This window comes from Physeter macrocephalus, chromosome 19 (genome assembly GCF_002837175.3).
Source record: "Physeter macrocephalus isolate SW-GA chromosome 19, ASM283717v5, whole genome shotgun sequence".
Lineage (NCBI taxonomy): Eukaryota > Metazoa > Chordata > Mammalia > Artiodactyla > Physeteridae > Physeter > Physeter macrocephalus.
Window position 1 is genome coordinate 7542715 of NC_041232.1, and position 18413 is coordinate 7561127.

Sequence of the window (18413 nt, forward strand, 5' to 3'; positions counted from 1 at the left end):
ACTGCCTTTCAGTTCCGGGAACAGAGGATGCTTCCCAGCCATTAGATTCTAAAGCAGCGGGAGTTCCCAGCCAGAGACATGATCTAAGTGCCAATGTCTGAATGTGTGTGAGCATTTCAAGTTGTTTCAAGAACAGGCGACGTTAGCGGCACCATTAAAGCCTGCTGTTCCCCATCCCATCACTGCCATCCCCACCTATTAAAATAATGGTATGAAAAATAAACAGGCTTTATGGACAATTTTATACAAATAGGTGCATTGTTTGTTTCTCTTATCGTTACCATGGCAGTGAGGTTCTCTGGATAACTTCATGTTTCTACAGGATGGAAGGGAATGGAATAAAATTGCTTGTGGAAAAATTGCCAAACAAAGGCTTTTTCCTCTTCTGGATGCGCCACCCCCCAGCACTCAGAGGCAGCCGCACTCTGAATACTTGTGCACGGGATCAAAACTGCCTCATAACCTACAGCCTGCCATGGCTCCCTAGTGCCAATAATGTGAAGGCCAGGGGTCCTGGCATGGCTGTAAAGCTTCTACTATCTGTCTTCCTCTCCTGCCCTTTGTCCTCCTGTCTCGTAGACCTGCCTGTAGGTAATCCCCCTACTCATTTTGTCCCTCTCCCCTTGATGCTTCACACATCATACTGTTCCAGTCACCTGGGTTACCCTTCTTCTTTCCACATCTCTGCTGGGCCAGCTGCTACTCAGTTTTTCAAGTCACAGTTTAGGTCTGATCCTGTAACGTCCCTCCTTCCCCACCCATCCCACAATCTGGGTGAGATATTTTCCTCCCAATTTTTCCCATGGTCCCCTCAAGCGTAGCAGGATATGGTCACCCAGACACCACATTGTTGGAGGACAGGAACAGTGCTTGATTTTAACAGTGTGCCAGGAACACAGATAGATGCTCAATAAATGCTTGTCGAACCAAATTAGAAAAAGAAAAAGCAGCTGGTCTGAGAGGCTGTCTAAAGGCACGTTGTCTGAGTGTCTCTCATTCTTTGGGAATAAATGTGGGGGGTTTAAATCAACACCCTGAGACAAAACAGTGCCTTTCAACCTTGGCTGCACCTTGGAATCACCTGGGAGCTTTCAGGGATTCTGATGCCCAGGCTGCATCCCAAGTGAATTACATCAGACTCTCTCTGGGAGAGAACTCGGGCATCTGTGTTCTTTAAAGCTCCCCAGGTGATCCCAGGGTGCAGCTGGGAAAAGAGCCACTGGGCTCAAGGTTCTCAATCAGAGTCCCAATCACGGTTCTGTGTGAATGTGTGGGACCAGGGCCTCCTGCGGGCGGAGTCCAAGGACCCAGAGCCAGGACTGAGCCAAGATCCCTGCACTGTGTGCATGGCAGGCGGCTAGGTGCTTTCCACGCTTCACATCAGAATCCTCTCTCTAACCTATGAAGTTGGCATTATGAAACTGAGACTCAGACACTTGTGAGATTGCCTACGTTCCCATGTCCAGGCAATGGCAGAGACAGGATTTGAACCAGGGTCCATCTGAACCCGATGTCCAGAGCCTATGCCCTTGAGTATTTCTTGAATGTAGGCAGGGTGGGGCAGCTGGGAGGAACTGCTATGCTAGAAGTACCCTGGCCACCCAGGACAAGCTCACTGCAGAGGAGTTCCATCTGCCTCTCTCAGGCTTGGGTAATGCATTTCCCTCCCTCTCCGTTCCTTGTTTTCTCTTCTTCTTCTCCCGCCGTCCCTCCCTCCCTCCCTCTGTCTCTCTCTCTCTGTGTGTGTGTGTCTCTGTCTGTATCTCTCTCCCTCCCTGCCTCCCCCCCTCTGTCTCTCTCCCCTTTTCCCCCACCCCCAGCTCTTCTGGAGCAGTGGCTGGGAGCAGCTGGGGCTGCCCGAGGTCCCTAATTAGAGCAGCATGGGAGCTGGGATGGGGGAGGGGGACTGGTGATTACAAACCACCCTGTGAGGCCACAGCCTCAGCAGTTTCCAGGGCTGGGAGGCAGCATCCCCAGGGCAATGGTTTAGGATTGGAGGATGAGTGCTGGTGCTCCCCACACACAGCGCTGACTTGGCATCCAAATGGCTTCTTTGCACTTGTTTTCCAGCTGATGTTTATTGTGTGCGTTTTAAGTGTCAAGTCCTGTCTCCACAACAGCCCTATAAACCAAGTCACCTGCAAAATGGAATTTGGAATACAAGAACAAGAGAACGCACGTTTCCATTTTCCAGGTTTTGCTCAAATCTCACTGAAGTCTTCCCTGACCAAAGGGTTTTAAATTGCAAGCCCTCTTTATCCCACCCCTGACACCACATGCTACCCATCCTCCCGTACTGCTTTATTTCTCCATATACTACTTCTGAGCATCTGATTACTCTAGATTTTTATTGTCTGTGTTATTTACAACCGCCTCCTCCAAACAGAATTATCAGTCTCACAAATGAGAGCTGGGAAAGCAGGTCTGAGGACAGCATCACAGCAGTTCTGGGGATCTAGGAAGCTGGGACCCTCCCAAGTCCTTTAAAGAGGCTGCACTTGATATGAATCACTACCCGGGTTGGGTCATGTGACCACCTCTTGGACAGAAGAGGGTAAAGCCTTTTTTTTTGCCTGCGTTGAGTCCTCCTTGCTGCTTCCCCTCCAGGGAAGCCCCAAGAGGGTAAAGCCTTTTGATTGACAAGCCCACCAGGCCTGCATCTGATGAGTGGTTCTCAAAACAAAACAAAATTTTGGTCTGTTTTTTTCAGTCCTGTATCCCCAGCACCTAGATGTTCATTTGCCCATAATTGGCACTCACAGTATGTTTGTTGAATGAATAAATAAGTTTGCATTTTACTGGGACTTCCCTGGTGGTACAGTGGTTAAGAATCCACCTGCCAGTGCAGGGTACATGGGTTCGAGCCCTGGTCCGGGAAGATCCCACATGCCATGGAACAGCTAGGCCCATGCGCCACAACTACTGAGCCTGTGCTCTAGAGCCCGCAAGCCACAACTACTGAGCCCACGTGCCACAGCTACTGAAGCCCGCGCGTTTATAGCCCATGCTCCGCAACAAGAGAAGCCACCGCAATGAGAAGCCTGCACACTGCAATGAAGACTAGCCCTGGCTCTCTGCAACTAGAGAAAGCCCACATGCAGCAACAAAGACTCAATGCAGCCAAAAATAAATAAATTAATTTTTTTAAAAAAGTCTGTGTTTTACTTAACCTCAGAGTTTTGTTTTCTTAGGCCATCAATCATAAATGTCATTCCAAACTTAGAGTAATAGGGCAACAGAGTCCAGCATGGTACCCAGCACATGACAGGCAGCTTTGTCAATACTGGATGAAATTCATTATTATGTATTACTTAACACTCTTTCACAACTACTGAGCCCACGTGCCACAGCTACTGAAGCCCGCGCGTTTATAGCCCATGCTCCGCAACAAGAGAAGCCACCGCAATGAGAAGCCTGCACACTGCAATGAAGACTAGCCCTGGCTCTCTGCAACTAGAGAAAGCCCACATGCAGCAACAAAGACTCAATGCAGCCAAAAATAAATAAATTAATTTTTTTAAAAAAGTCTGTGTTTTACTTAACCTCAGAGTTTTGTTTTCTTAGGCCATCAATCATAAATGTCATTCCAAACTTAGAGTAATAGGGCAACAGAGTCCAGCATGGTACCCAGCACATGACAGGCAGCTTTGTCAATACTGGATGAAATTCATTATTATGTATTACTTAACACTCTTTGATGAAAAGGAGCTGATTCTGGCTAAATTCATCCAGAAAAAGGTGGGAGAGCTTTGTCAGAAGAATAGGAGTATCTCACAGACCAAAGAAGAGTTGGGAAAGCAGGTCTGAGGACAGCATCACAGCAGTTCTAAGGACCTAGGAAGCTGGGACCCTCCTGAGTCCTTTAAAGAGGCTGCACTTGGTATGAATCACTACCGAGGTTGGGTCATGTGCCCACTTCTTGGACAGAAGAGGGTAAAGCCTTTGGATTGACAGCCCACCAAGCCTGAATCTGATGAGTGGGTCTCAAAACAAAACTAAGTATTGATACCAAAATAAAGATGGGTGTGAATTCTGGTCAGGATGCCCATGATATCTGACATATCAATCCCATTGGGCACCCCAGTATGGGCAGGAGTCTATGCGGCTGTGAATGACCCATGCAAGGACCCTGTTATTTTGAGTTTTCCACGTTTCTTTCTCCCAGTCACCTGTGCTGTCCGAACAGTGAGGGGCCAGCTGTAGGCTGCATCGATGGGCATGAGCATTATGGCAAATCTCTGAACTTAGAAGTCCCAGTTCCCCTCCAGTCTACCTAAAATCGGTTCCGGAAAAAAGACTATTGGCCATTCCCAGACTGACTGCATCAGTCAGTCTGGGAATGGCCAATAGCCAACAAACCATTACTGCATTCAGAGCAAGAGGCACAAACAAAAAAGTGGATTTCATGGCAGAGACCAATCACTGTATTAATCAGCAAAAGCTAGGTTATGTTGCTGTAACAAAGAAGCCTCAAACTTTCAGTAGCCTAATGCAACAATGGTTTATTTTCCACTCACACAAGTCCAACAGGGATTCCATTGCTCTCCAGGACAGCTGTCCTCCCTGCAGTGACTGGATGATTTGGTAACTTCCATCTTGCAGTTTTGTTATCTCTACATGTGGTTTCCCAGCCACCGCTCTTTAACTGCCTCCAAACGGAAGTGATATATTTCTGCTCACAGTCTACTGGTCAGAAGGAGTCACACGGCCTCACTCCAACTGCAAGGGAGGCTGGGAAATTCAGGGGACCACATGGAATATTTGATGAGCTCTACTATCCCTTCTGTAGATGGCAGAAACACTTCCCGGCAACTAAGGTCATGACAGTGGGACACGGGCCTTGCAGGAGGCAGCACAGAAAAGCCTCTGAGTGAAGGCTGTGATTTGAAACCTGGAGATTCTTGCTTTTATATTCTATACATGCCTGTGCTACACCACCACCAAAGCAATCTGTTGAGCGGATAGGACTGGATATTCGAGACGGAGAATCACAATGGCTCAAATGGCTAGCTCCATGCCAGGCATGACCCGCATCCCTTGTCACATTCCCAACATCCCCTTGCAAACTGTGCTCATTTTACAAATAAGGAAAGAAATATAATGACTTTCCTGAGGTTGCATACATTATAAGTGGCACAGATTAGAGAGCTACCTGAATCCAAACTCATGAAGTTTGGGCTAGCCCTACACCTGAAGCTCAAGGGTCATGGCAGATATTACAAGAGTCTTCTCTTTACTGGATGAAAATGATAATGATGATGCTAATGGTGATAAAGATGATGGTGGTGATGATGATGATAACAACTCCTAATTATTAAGGTGTTACTTCACACTGAAAATGTGTAATCCCATCAATTCTCTCAATCATCCTGTGAGATAGGTTCTACCATTATCCCCATTTCGCAGATGAGGAAACTGAGGCTCAGAGAGGCAAAACAAAGCCTGTTCAAGATCACACAGCTAGTAAACAGCAGAGTTAAGATGTAAACTCGTGGTTGCCCAATTTCAAAGCCACTCCATACTACAGAAAAGAGAATGATTCCATTCAATTGGTTGTTTTGTCTACATACCTCCAATCACCAAGTTTGACTAACTGTTTTTCTTTAAACCGACCACTTCTTGTTTAGGCATTTCTTAGATGTCTTTATAACTCGCATCTTCTTTCAAACACTTCTTAAAAAGGAATGAGAACAGTATGGTCTGCCCCACCTAGGATCCAGAAAACAGACAAACGCCTTGATTATGTTCCCTGTAAAAAGATACATCCTCACCTCGCTGTCCTTAACAAAAGACAGATGCTAATTAAAATTTTCACTAGCATTTACAGGCTCAGTTTTAATTGTACCAGATCTATCTGAATTTACTGTAGCCCTCTGATTAACAGGGAAAGAAAATCAATAAGCATACCAAAAAATTTGAATGTGTTATATGACTAATTCCAATTTTATGTTATAATCATGTTTTAATGTGGCTAATTACCATAATTAAGCTGCCTGTGACAGCACTGGCTGGGACAGAAGCTGTTACTATTCTAAGATAACTTGTCGAAGGCTTTTCCCAGATTTTGGGTGCAATTTGCCATTTGGCTGGTTTGGGGTGCTATGGGGGTGGGAACAGTGTGTGTGTTGGGGGGGGGTGGGTGTGTGTGTGTGAGAGAGAGATAGTTCTTGGAGCCCTAGCTCTGCCCAGGAAAGCCTTGGCTCTAATGTTAAAGCTGAGCCAGGTACCATGTCCACGTCATTTATCAAATATTTATTCATTGAGCACTTACTATGTGCCAGGTCTTTTGATGCACTCTGGGAACATGGAAGAAATTTTCTTGTCCACTGGGGTGAGTTAGCCATTTAACAATTAATTACATAAGGGGGAAATACCAGGTGACAGGAGAGCGGTTATCATTGTCTACACACGCAACGTGATGGAGAGGTCTGAAAGGCTTCCCGGAGGAAGCAAGTTCTTAGCTGAGACATTAAGAGTCTCAGGAGTTAAGTAGACAGGAGATCATTCGTAGGACATCATTCCTGGCTAAGAAAGCAGCATTTGTCGAGACCTCGAGTTGAAAGGAGGCTATCTTTTTTTTTTTTTTTTTCTTTCCTCTATCCTTTCTTTCCCTTCCATCCATATGAAAAGTACCACTGACTGTACCAGGATGTAGACTTCTAGCTCTTGACTCCGTTAGATGGTGCAGCTCTTGCAGGAGCAGGTGAGGACCACACTGACTAGCCAGGATTAACTCCTTCCTGCCTGAGAAAGACCAAAGAGGAGTTTGGAGATTAACTGCCAGGATATTCAACCACAGGGATCTGTAGTTCCCAACCTTCAATCGTCCATGGGATCCAACTGTGAGACTTATTGACCATGCAGGCTCCTGGGCCCGCCCCACTTCAGGTTGTGGTTCAATGGGCCAAGGGTGGGGCCTTGGGATCTGCATTTTAACTGGTATGATGGTGATTCTGAAGCAGGTGGTCCACAGGGCTCTCTGAGAGAAACACCACTTGGGCCTAATAACCATCCTCTACAGATGGGACAACTGAGGCTCAGGGAGAGATTTAATTTGCAGTAACGTGTATGATCAGAACCCAGCCCTCCACCTCGCGGGCCAGAGCTGCCCTCCGCTAGAAGAAGGAAGACGTCATGAGCTCCCAGGTACTTGTGCATTTGAGGCACACCCTCTGTTATTGTCAGGCACTAACGGTGGTAACGAACTAAGGCGACCTGAGTTCACCCAATAATTGCAAACGAGGCGAAAAGAGTAAATATAATCCTCATTAATGTAAAGCAACCTTCACTATAGAGATCTTATCTGAATTTTAAGCACCGACAGACTAACCACATCCTTTATTTATTCACTTAGCTTTCAGGAAAAAAAATATTTCAGAATGCTTATAAAATACACACAGCATGAGAAACCAAAGCTATATCAAGTTCCCCAAATTCAATGTAAGTAACTATATACTTGCATTAAGATGAATGTGGACACAGGCACATACCCATCTAGCCACCTTAGATGGTCACCTGGACAGAGAAGCAAGGGGTGAGGAAGAGAAGGTGTGAGAAAAAAATGTAGCAGGATGAAATAATACAGATGGTATAATGTTAACTGGATGCAGGATACAAAATTCTATACGTTCATTACCACATAGGTATAAAAATTAAAAATGCAACTATACAAGTCCTGAAAAGAACAAAATAAGAAGAAAAAAGTATTTCCAGGTAATTAAATTTGGGGTGTTTTTTTTTTAAGCATCACTCCCCATCCCCCTCCCCCCAACAAAAGTAAAGAAATTGGGGAGAAAAGAATATAAGAATGTAATAGCAAGAGAGAGTGAAAAAACGAGTTTCTCTTCTGGTAGGCATCCCATAGGCAGGGATTCTACAACTTTCTTGGAAATGAGAATTATCTGGAGGGTTTGTTAAAATGCAGATTCCAAGGCTCATCCCTCAGAGATATTGATTTTAAGGAGTTTTTCATGTAGTTCTGATGTACATTGTGATTAGGACACAATTTAGTCCCAGACAGTAAAGCCTGCCCTTAGCCCCTCTTCCACCCAGCACAATTTGATCAGGCCTGAAATCGCAGGTAGAATCTATTTCCTATAACAAGTCTATGTTGAAATGTAATCTCCATCTGGGGGGATCAGCTATTAAAATTGATCTTTATAAGACAGTGTGATAAGGTGAATCAGACCTTTAGAACTCTTCCTGATACTGGGTTCATGTGCTAAGAAAAGCAAATATTTATCGACTGCTTATGTGCCCAACGCTAAGAGCTTTCAACGTTCCAGGAGATACTACTCTGATTATCACCATTTTCCAAAAGAGAAAACTGAAGCACAGAGAGGTTAAGCAATCCACGCAAGGTCACACAGCTAGTAAGTGGAAGAGCCAGGTTTTGAACCCACATTATCTTATAATATATTAATATGTTACCTCTCCCCAATAGAGACAAAAGGAAGAGATGACATGATGACTCTGGGAATCCAAAATGAGGGAAAAGACACAGCAAGAGAAGGTAAAGTAGGAATCCAAACCAAGTCTGATAACCATATTTCCCAAGCCAAAATTCCTGTGTGTGGTTAGACAAAGAAAACTACTTTTTTTCCATTTAACAAAGGTCTGAAGATGTGACCATGCTTACTTATCTTCTTAAGGAATAGGATATATTGAAATGAATAAAACTATGTGACTATATGGAAATGGGACTGGATCTCTCAATCAGGATAAAGATATAGGCTCTGGGTATGGAGGGTACAAAGGCCTGGGGTGGGTCTGTAAAGAAATTAGGATATACCCTCGGAGTGTTTTATTTTAAGCTCTCTGATATCAGGCAGACTTTCCCCGTAATCTGATGCTGTAAAGGAAAGTGCTGAAATATACTAGATGAATCAGAAGTATCAAGATACCAGTGGTGTTGCATTGTATGGATAGATCGCAATTTGTCTTCATCAACTCACCTGTATGATGGGCATTCAGGTTGTTTACTTTTTAGCTATTACAAATAAAGATGCTACAATAATTTGTTTACAAGTCTTAGTGAGGCATGCGTTTTCGTTTCTCTTAGGTAAACCCCTAGGAGCAGAATGGCTATATCATACAGTAGGTGTATGTTTAACTAATTAAGGAACAACAAGATGGCCTTCCAAAGTGGTTGCATCATTTTACATTTCCGCTAGGAGCTTGTAAGAGTCCCAGTCACTGAACACCCTTGCCAACGCTTGGTATAACTCAATTTTCTAATTTAAGCCATACAGTGGGTGTGTAGTGGTTTTAAGTTTCATTACCTTAGTAACTAATGATGATGAACATCTTTTCATGTGTTTATTTGCCATCCATATATCTTCTTTGGTGAAGTGTATGTTCAATTCTTTTGCCCATTTAAAATTTGTTTCTGGGGAGTTCCCTGCTGTCCAGTGGTTGGGACTCTGTGCTTCCACTTCGGGGGTATGGGTTTGATCCCTGGTCAGGAAGCTAGGATCCTGCAGTCCGCACGGCATGGCCAAAAATTTTTTTTTTTACTTATTTTTGTATTTTTTAAATGATTGTGTTGTAAGAGTTCTTCATATATTCTAGAGACAAAACCTTTGTTGGATACATGTTCTCTAAATATTTTCTCTCAGTTTGTGATTTGCCTTTTCATTTTCATAAGTGTATCTTAAAGAACAGAATATTTAAATTTCGATCTTATCCGACTAAATGATCTTTTACAGTTTGTGATTTTTTTGTGTGTCATATTTTTCAAACTTTTGCCAAATCCAAGTCCACAGAGATTTTCTCTTATGTTCTCTCCTGGACGTTTTATAATTTCAGCTCTTACATTTAAGTCTATTATCTATTTTGAGCAATTTTTGTATCCGATCTGAGGTAAGAGCCAGGGTTCTTTCATTTATTTATTTTGCATATAGCCATCCAATTGTTTTAGCACTATTTAATGAAAAGATTGTCCCTTCCCCATTGAATTGCCTTGGCAACACCACTGCAAATCAATTGATCATACATGCGTGGGTCTATTTCCCAACTCTCTATTCTAGTCCATTGATCTATGTCTGTCTTTATGTCAATACCAAACCGATACTGTCTTGATTACTGTAACCTTATAATACATATTAAAATCAAGCAGTGTAGGTCTTCAACTTCGTTCTTTTTCAGAATGATTTTTGCTCTTCTAGGTTCTTTGTCTTTCCATATGAATTATATAATCTTCTTGTAAATTTTTGCAAAAAGTCCTGCTGAGGTTTTAATTGGGATTGCATTGAATCTGTAGATCAGTGTGGGCAGTGCTGACATCTTAACAATATTAAATGTTCTGACCCATAAATGTGGTTTATCCTCCCATTTATTCATGCCTTCTTTAATTCCTCTCAACGATATTTTATAGTTCTCAGAGTAGAGCTCTTAAATCTTTTGTCAAATTTATCATTAAGTATTTCACATTTTTCATGCTATAGCAGTGGTATTATTTAAATTCCAACTTCCAAAGGGTTGTTAACTAGTTTATAGAGATACAATTCATTTTTTGTATAATGACCTTGCTAAACTCACTTATTACTTTTAGTAGCTTCTTTGTCGATTCCTAAGGATTCCTTTGTAAAATCTCTAGGATTTTCTATAGAGACAATCATGCCTTCTGCAAATAATGTTAGTTTTACTTCCTCCTTTCCAATCGATATGCATTTAATACTTTTTTTTCCCACTTCATTGCCCTGAGTAGAACTTCAAGCAAAATGTTGAATGGACATGATGAGTGTGGACACCCTTTCTTCATTCCCGATCTAAGAGGGAAAGCATTCAGTCTGTCACCATCAAGGATGCTGTCAGCTGTAGGGTTTTTTTCTTTTCTTTTTTTTGTAGATACCCTTTATCAGGTTAAAGAAATTTCTTTCTAGTCCTGATTTGATGAGGATTTTTATTAGGAATGGATATTGAATTTTGTCAGATGCTTTTCTGCATCTACTGAGAAGCTCATTTAATTTTCCTTTTTAAAATTCCCTAATATGATGAATTCCATTTATTGACTTTCAAATCATGAAACAATCCTGAGTTTCTGGCATACACTGCACTTAGTCATGATGTATTATTCTTTTTTATACATTGTTGGATCTGATTTGCTAGAACTTTGTTAACCATTTGTGTGTCTATGTTTATGGCTGATATTGATCTGACTGTAATGCCTTTGTCTGATTTCGGTATCAGAGTAATGCTGCCCTCATTGAATGAATTGGGAAGTTTTTTTCTCCTATTTTCTGAAAATATTTGTATTTAATTGTATTACTTTTGTCCTCACATGTTTGGCACAATTCACCAGTGAAGTCATCTGGGCCTGGAGCATTCTTTGTAGGAAGATTTCTAGCTACAAATACAAGTTCTTTAATAAACGCAGTGTATTCAGGCAATCTCTTTTTTCTTGAGTGAGCTTTGGTAGTTGGCACTTTCTGAGGTATTTGTCCATTTTACCTAAGTTGTTGAATTTATTGGCATAGAATTATTCATAATATTCCCTAATTTGCTTTTTAATATCTATAGTATCTGTAGCAATGCTGCCTTTCTTATTCCTTATATTAGTAGTTTGTGTCTTCTTTTTCCTGATTATTCTATCTAGAGATTTACTACTTTTGTTAAACTTTCACAAAGAACAAGCTTTACTTTCATTAATTCTATTGTTTTTTTTCTATTTTATTGATTTCTGCTCTGATCTTTATTTTCTTTCTTCTGCTTACTTTGGATTTAACTTTTCTTTTTTTAGTTTTTGAAGGTATAAACTGAGGTCATTGATTTCTCCTTTTCTAACATAAGTGTTTAACATTCTAAATTTCTCGCTCAGTACTGCTTCAGTGGCATCCAAATTTTGATATGTCACCCTCTTTAAAAATTCAGTTCAAATGTATTTTTATTTCTCTTTTTTTTTTAATTCTTTGCCCCATTAGTTATTTAGAAGTGTGTTTTTAGTTTCCAAATATTTAGAAATGCTCCAGATATCTGTTAGGGATTTCTAATTTAATTCCACTGTGCTTAGAAAATATGCTTTGTATAATGAATCATTTTATAGGTATTGACTTGTTTTATGGTCTATAATACAGTCTATATTGGTAAAAATGCTCCATATTCATGTACAAAGAATTTGTATCCTGCTGTAGTTAGGCAGAATGTTCTATAAACGCCAGTTAGATCAAGTTGGTTGATCGCGTTCTTCAGTTATCTACACCCTTTTTGATTTTATGTCTACTGTTCCATCAACTATTGAAATAGGCATGTTGAAACTGCCAACTATAATTGTGGATTTATCATTTTTTTCTTTTACTTCTATCAGCTTTTCATTCATATATTTTGCAGCTAATATTTGACTTTTTGAAATAGCTTTGTTGAGGTATAATATACAGACCATAAAAATCATCCAGTTAAAGCGTACAATTCAATGATTTTTTAGTAAACTTATAAACTTGTGCAGCCATCACCAAAATCCAGTTTTAGAACATTTCTAGCACCCCCAAAAGACCCCTCCTGCCTATTTGCAGTCAATCCTCCATTCCTACCTTTAGCAGCACTAATCTGCTTTCTGTCTCTCTCTAGATGGGCCTTTCCTAGACATTTTATATAAAAGGAATCATACGATATATGACCTTTTGCATTCTTCCACTTAGCATAATGTTTTTCAGGTTCATCCACGTTGCAGCATGGATGAGTACTTTCTTTTTTATTGCTCTTTATTCCATTATATGGATAGATGACATTTTGTTTATCTACTTGCCAGGTGATGGACATTTGGATTGTTTTCACTTTTCGGCAATTACAAATAATGTTGCTCTGAAGATTTGTGTACAAGTCTTCGTGTATTCACTTCTCTTGGATAAATTCCTAGGAGTTGAATTGTTAGGTCATATGGTAAGTCTACGTTTAAATTTGTGAGTAACTGCCAAACTGTCTTCCAAAGTAGCTGTCCCATGTTCCATCCCCACCAGCAATGTAGTTCCAGTTTCTTTACACACTCACCAGTGCTTGCTAAAGTCTGTCTTTTTTTATTATGAACTGCTTTTTGACCTATTAAAAATGGCATTTCAGGGGCTTCCCTGGTGGCGCAGTGGTTGAGAGTCCGCCTGCCGATGCAGGGGAACCGGGTTCGCGCCCCGGTCTGGGAGGATCCCACATGCTGCGGAGCGGCTGGGCCCGTGAGCCATGGCCGCTGAGCCTGCGCGTCCGGAGCCTGTGCCCCGCAGAGGGAGAGACCACAACAGTGAGAGGCCCGCGTACCGCAAAAAAAAAAAAAAAAAAAAAAAAAAAGGCATTTCACATAATTCAACTTATTAGTGAGGCAGGAGATGGATGGGCCCCAGGCTGAACAGCTGGAGTTTGTCCCCTGTGGACAGATACTCCCAGACAAAGATAATAGCAGGAGGGAGGAGGAGCTGAGCCCTGCCCAGATAAAAGATATGGACTCAGAGCCAAAGCAAGACAATTGGCCAGATGAAACTTTGAAGAAATGCCCCATACAAGTGATTCAAACTACCACGAGGGCGCGACTCTCTCTCTGAGCTCACCTGTGCCTGTGTGTACTCTTTTTCTTCCTAATAAACACTTTACTTGTTTCACTGCTTTCTGTCTCTTTAGGGAAGTTCATTTCTACAAAGCCAATGGGCCAGGGCCTTCTCACTGGCCACTGGCCCTGGTGGTCTAGTGGCTAGGATTCAGCACTCTCACTGCCACGGCCTGACTTCAATCTCTGGCTGGGGAACAAACATCCTGCTTCAAGCCACTGCAGGCCGAGGCCACCCGAGATCAATACTACCAGCCCATTATACAGATGTGGAAGCTGAGACTCAGAGGTAGGAGTGGCAGAAATCTGATTCCAGTTCACATTGGTCTATCATGTAGACCCAAGCTTTATGAGCTGCCTGTGGCTGCCACCCCTTCTCATCAGCAGCTCAGCCCTGGCTTTCCTTTCCAGTCACCAGGGAGCCAGGCTCCCATCTCAGAACCCCTTTCATCTGTTCTCTCAGTCCCTCTGGAGGCTGACTCGGCCTGTGGTTTGCTGCCAAGACTTGGCTACAGAGAAAGACCTGCTCCACGCTTGCCGCCCCTGCAAGACTGCTGCAGAAGGAAATCAGTGCTTGCTTAGGTGTGTCTGAGTCCCGTGGGCTTATTCCCAGATTGGTATTCATACCAGGAGTTTCTCACCTTCTGCTTAATGCATCCCCTATAAATTGTGAGATAAGCTCATCCGAGTCTGTTTCTACATTACTGTTATAAGAAATCTTCTTTCAGGTTTGTTAAATATATGCTATCACCTGGGGAAGAACAAATATATATATAATATATAAGTATAAAAAGTATATATATTTTCTCTAGCTATTTATCAGCTGACACTTTTCTGAAAACACATTAATTTAGAAACATGCTCTGACACCCCAAACCTCTGTGCAGTGGCACCACCTCCCCACCAAAGCCTTGAAAACCTGGGCGGAAACCTGGGCTGGCCGCTGATGAGGTTTCCACTGGTCTGTGGGGAAATGAGAAGAATAATGTCGAGAGAGTACTCAGAAAGCCACATTCATGTAATTTAAAGGGCTCTCCTCTACCCTGCGATTATGTTTTTTCCCTACCTTTTAGGTGCTAAAATGCCTTTGCTTTATGAGATGGTGGTAAGAGATGGGATTCATTTTTCTAAGAAAATGGAAACACTATGTCAATCCGCATGTATTTATTTTAATTTTTATTTGCTTACTTTTTTGACTGATCAGTGATGTCCAAATGTCTGGGAACTACTGGCCGGGTGACCCAGGGATGGGGGAAAAATTATACAGACCTGGCTTTCAATGTGGCTTCACCACTCTGTAGCAATTTGATCTTGGGTAATAATAATAACAGAAACAAAAATAATGGCAGAAATAGACATTCTTGGATGTCTTTTTATGTGACAAGCACCTTTCTAACTACCTTATGTTCATAAACTCATTTGGTCTTTATGACACCCAAGTAAGGTAAATAGAGTTAAAACTACCAGGATAGCAGTCCGTCAATTAACATGACAAGACAGCTATTTGCCTTTGTGCCAGGTTTCTGGCACAGAGCTCTCCTAAAATCCTTGGAATTTCCTGAGTGATAAGCATCTTCTGTTTTAAAGAAGTACTTAGGTAGCTTCAGGATGGGGGCTGGTCCACAGAAAGACCTTGGTTAGAAACTTGTAACTTTCAGCCCCACCCCTCCCAGAAGCAGAGAGGGGCTGGAGAATCATCAGTGGCTAATCATGTAATCAATCACACCTACTACTGAAACCGCCATAAAACCCCTAAGTGATGGGTTTCCAGGTTGCTGAACATGTCAAGGTGCTGGGAGGGTGGCACGCCCACTCCAGAGAAGGCACGGAAGCCCTGCACCCCTCCCCCACAGCTCGTCCTGTGCATCTCTTCCATTTGGCTGTTCCTGAGATGTATCTTTCACAATAAATCAGTAATAATAAGTAAAACACTTTCCTGAGTTCTCTGAGCCATTCTAGCGAATTATTCAACCTTGGAGGTGGGGGCTGCTGGACCCCCGGAATGTGTAGCCAAGTTGGGTTGAAGTGTTCATAACCTGGGGACCCCCGACTTGTGACCGGAACCCAAAGTGAGGCAGTCTTGTGGGACTGAGCCCTTAACCTGAGGAGTCTGCATTGACTCTGGGTCGTCAATGTCAGAACTGAATTGAACTGTAAAACCCCCAGCTGGTTTCAGAGAATCAGAGAGCTGGCCGGTGTCAGGAGGGAAAAACAAAACACCTGTCTGGAGCCAATATATTGCCTGACCAATAACCAATTAATGTTTTTTATATATATATATATATATATATATATATATGTGTGTGTGTGTGTGTATATATATGTGTGTGTGTATATATATATATATATATATATATATATATACACACACACAATTAATGTTAATTCCTTCCCCCCTCCTTTTCCTCCAGGCAAACCCTCTAAATTTCTCATAAAGGGCATGTTAATTGGTTAACGACTTGGGTTTGGGGATCTAACAGACCTGGACGTGAGTCCAAGCTCCCCGCTTTCTTGGCCGGGAAGCTCCCGGGCAGTTTGCTCACACCCGGGCACCTCAGTGGCTGAAGGGTGGAGGGCAGCCGAGGACAGTTTTCACTTTGTATAATATTCATCCTCTGTTGGGGGAGAAGTCCAGAAATGAGAGACTGGGAAGGAGTGTCTGAATTCTGCTTCTCTGTTTTTCTCCTCCTGGATGGGATCCACCGCTGACTGCAGTGATGTGTGACTTAGAGTCTCCTGCCCACCCTCCGCCTGGCAGAGCAGCTTCCCTCCAGCCTCACGCCCCCAGCCAAGCTCACGCCCCCAGCCAAGTTCAGACCCGTCATCAGCGCTAACCCCAGCGGAGGGAGGCCTGGCCATCCGCAGTGGAGCGTTAAGGAAAGCTTGAGTCAAACTTCATTTCCTCTTGCCCCGGGAGCCTAGCCCGCCACAGGCCAGATGCCAGGCCAGTGTGCTCCTGGCAAATGAGCTTATGCTGCGTGATTTCACCACTTGCAGTGCCCAGGCGAGCAGGCACCCACACACCCACCCTCTCCCCTGCCATCAAAGAGCCCCCAGGCACACCTAGCTTGATGCACATTGCACAAATGAGAAAACTGAGGCTTGGATAGGCAAGGTTGCCTGCAGAACATCCTAGAGGGGCTTAAGTCCAGACTTCTTCCGATGCTGATTGTCCTTCCTTTTATGCCATTTTTTTTTCCTGTTTGCTCTTAGGTGCAAATGACTCATTAACCAAGCTCAAAATACAACACGCTCCTTGGAGAGCCTCATGCAAAGAAAGAAATACAGCAGCTGGAGGGGAGGATTTTAGAGGCACCAGGACTGTCTTGCAGGATCTTGAATGGCACCAACTACCATTCTGCGAGCATTTAGGAAAGCCAGGGGTTGGGCTTTCCATAAATCATCTCATGTTAATCCTCACAACAACCTAGCAGGGAAAAAGCCAACAGTTCCCAATTCACAGATGCAGAAACGGAGGCTCAGAAAAGAAAAGCTAGGATTGCACAGTCAGGAAGTACAAGGGTGAAGATGTGAACTCAGGACTGTGGCTTCAAAACAAATTTCCCTGAATGTCAATACACATGGCAGTGACCTGTCCCTCCTGGGGCTGGCCCAGAGGGTGTGCTGCACAGACCGGGGTGAATCCTTGGTACCCTCTCTCCTGCACACATGGGCCATGATGCTGCTCACAGAGGAGCTATAAATATGGCACAACAGAACTTTGCACCTCCAGTGGAAAGTGTCCAGCTGGGGAGCAAGGACACCTGGCTCTGCTCTTGGCACCGTGACTCAGTGGTTACTCTTTTCCTCTTCGAGTCTGAATTCAAATTCAGTAAGGGAGGGCAGTTAATTCCGACTTGTATGCCAACTCCTACCCATTGCTAGCTGCTGTCTAGAGTGTTGTACTGAAAAGAATCTTGAGGCTCAGCAATCTATTTGTAATGTCTATCACTACAGAGGTGGAGGATGGTGTGTTCCGGGGCTGCTCCTACACTGTGCTTTTGCAGATCCCAAACCAGGGGCTCTCTAAGATCCCTAAAAAGAACCCCAACCTCCTGTGTCAAAGAGTTGGTTGTTTGCACTTGAGCACTAGGCAAGGGGGGCCAAGACCTTAGGGTTGCCAGATAAAATCTGGAAGTCCTGAATTTTTATTTGCTAAATCTGTCTACCCTACAAGAGCTACAAATTCAAGAGACTCCAAAAGTCTCTCTCTGGCAGCTCAGTTTAATCTCAAAGTTAGCCACAGTTGATATACAGTCACCGTTGGCCACAGACTTCTGTGCACTTTATTCTTCATTATTCACTCAGCTTAGCTCATGACCCTCTTTGTGAACAGAGGTAGAGCCGTCCCTAAGTATCTGCAGGGGATTGGTTCCAGGACCCTACTCCCCTACTCCTGTGGACACCAAAATCATGGATGCTCAAGTCCCTTATATAAAATGGTATAGTATTTGCATATAACATATGCACATCCTCCCATACACTTTAAATCATCTCTAGATGACTTATACTACCTAATACAATGTAAATGCTGTACAAAGAGTTCTAAATACAAAGTAAATGCTATATAAACAGTTACCACTGCACAGCAAATTCAAGTTTTGCTTTTTGGAGCTTTCTGAAAGCAATTTTTTTTTCAAATATTTCTGAATATGGTTGAATCTTTGTTTCTTTTCTTTTTTTTTTTGGACGCGTGTCATGCGGGAGACCAGGGATTGAACCCATGCCCCCTGCCGTAGAAGTGCGGAGTCTTAACCACTGGACCTCCAGGGAAGTCCCCTGAATATGGCTGAATCTTTGGACATGGAACCCAGAGATACAGAGGGCCAACTGTATTAACTTTGCTAAGTCAAGGCAACTGAGTTACTTCGGGGTGGGTGTTGTTAGG

The 18413-nt window shown here is 43.0% G+C and overlaps 1 long non-coding RNA gene across 1 annotated transcript in view; it reads right to left on the reverse strand.

Annotated features, from left to right (window-relative positions):
* Window positions 1–7474: 7474 nt before the first annotated feature.
* Window positions 7475–18413, reverse strand: part of LOC129391597 (uncharacterized) — a 37912-nt gene continuing 26973 nt past the window's right edge. Inside the window, exon 3 of the long non-coding RNA XR_008616011.1 lies at window positions 7475–7515. This is a non-coding gene — a long non-coding RNA (uncharacterized lncRNA). The remainder of the gene's footprint in view (window positions 7516–18413) is intronic.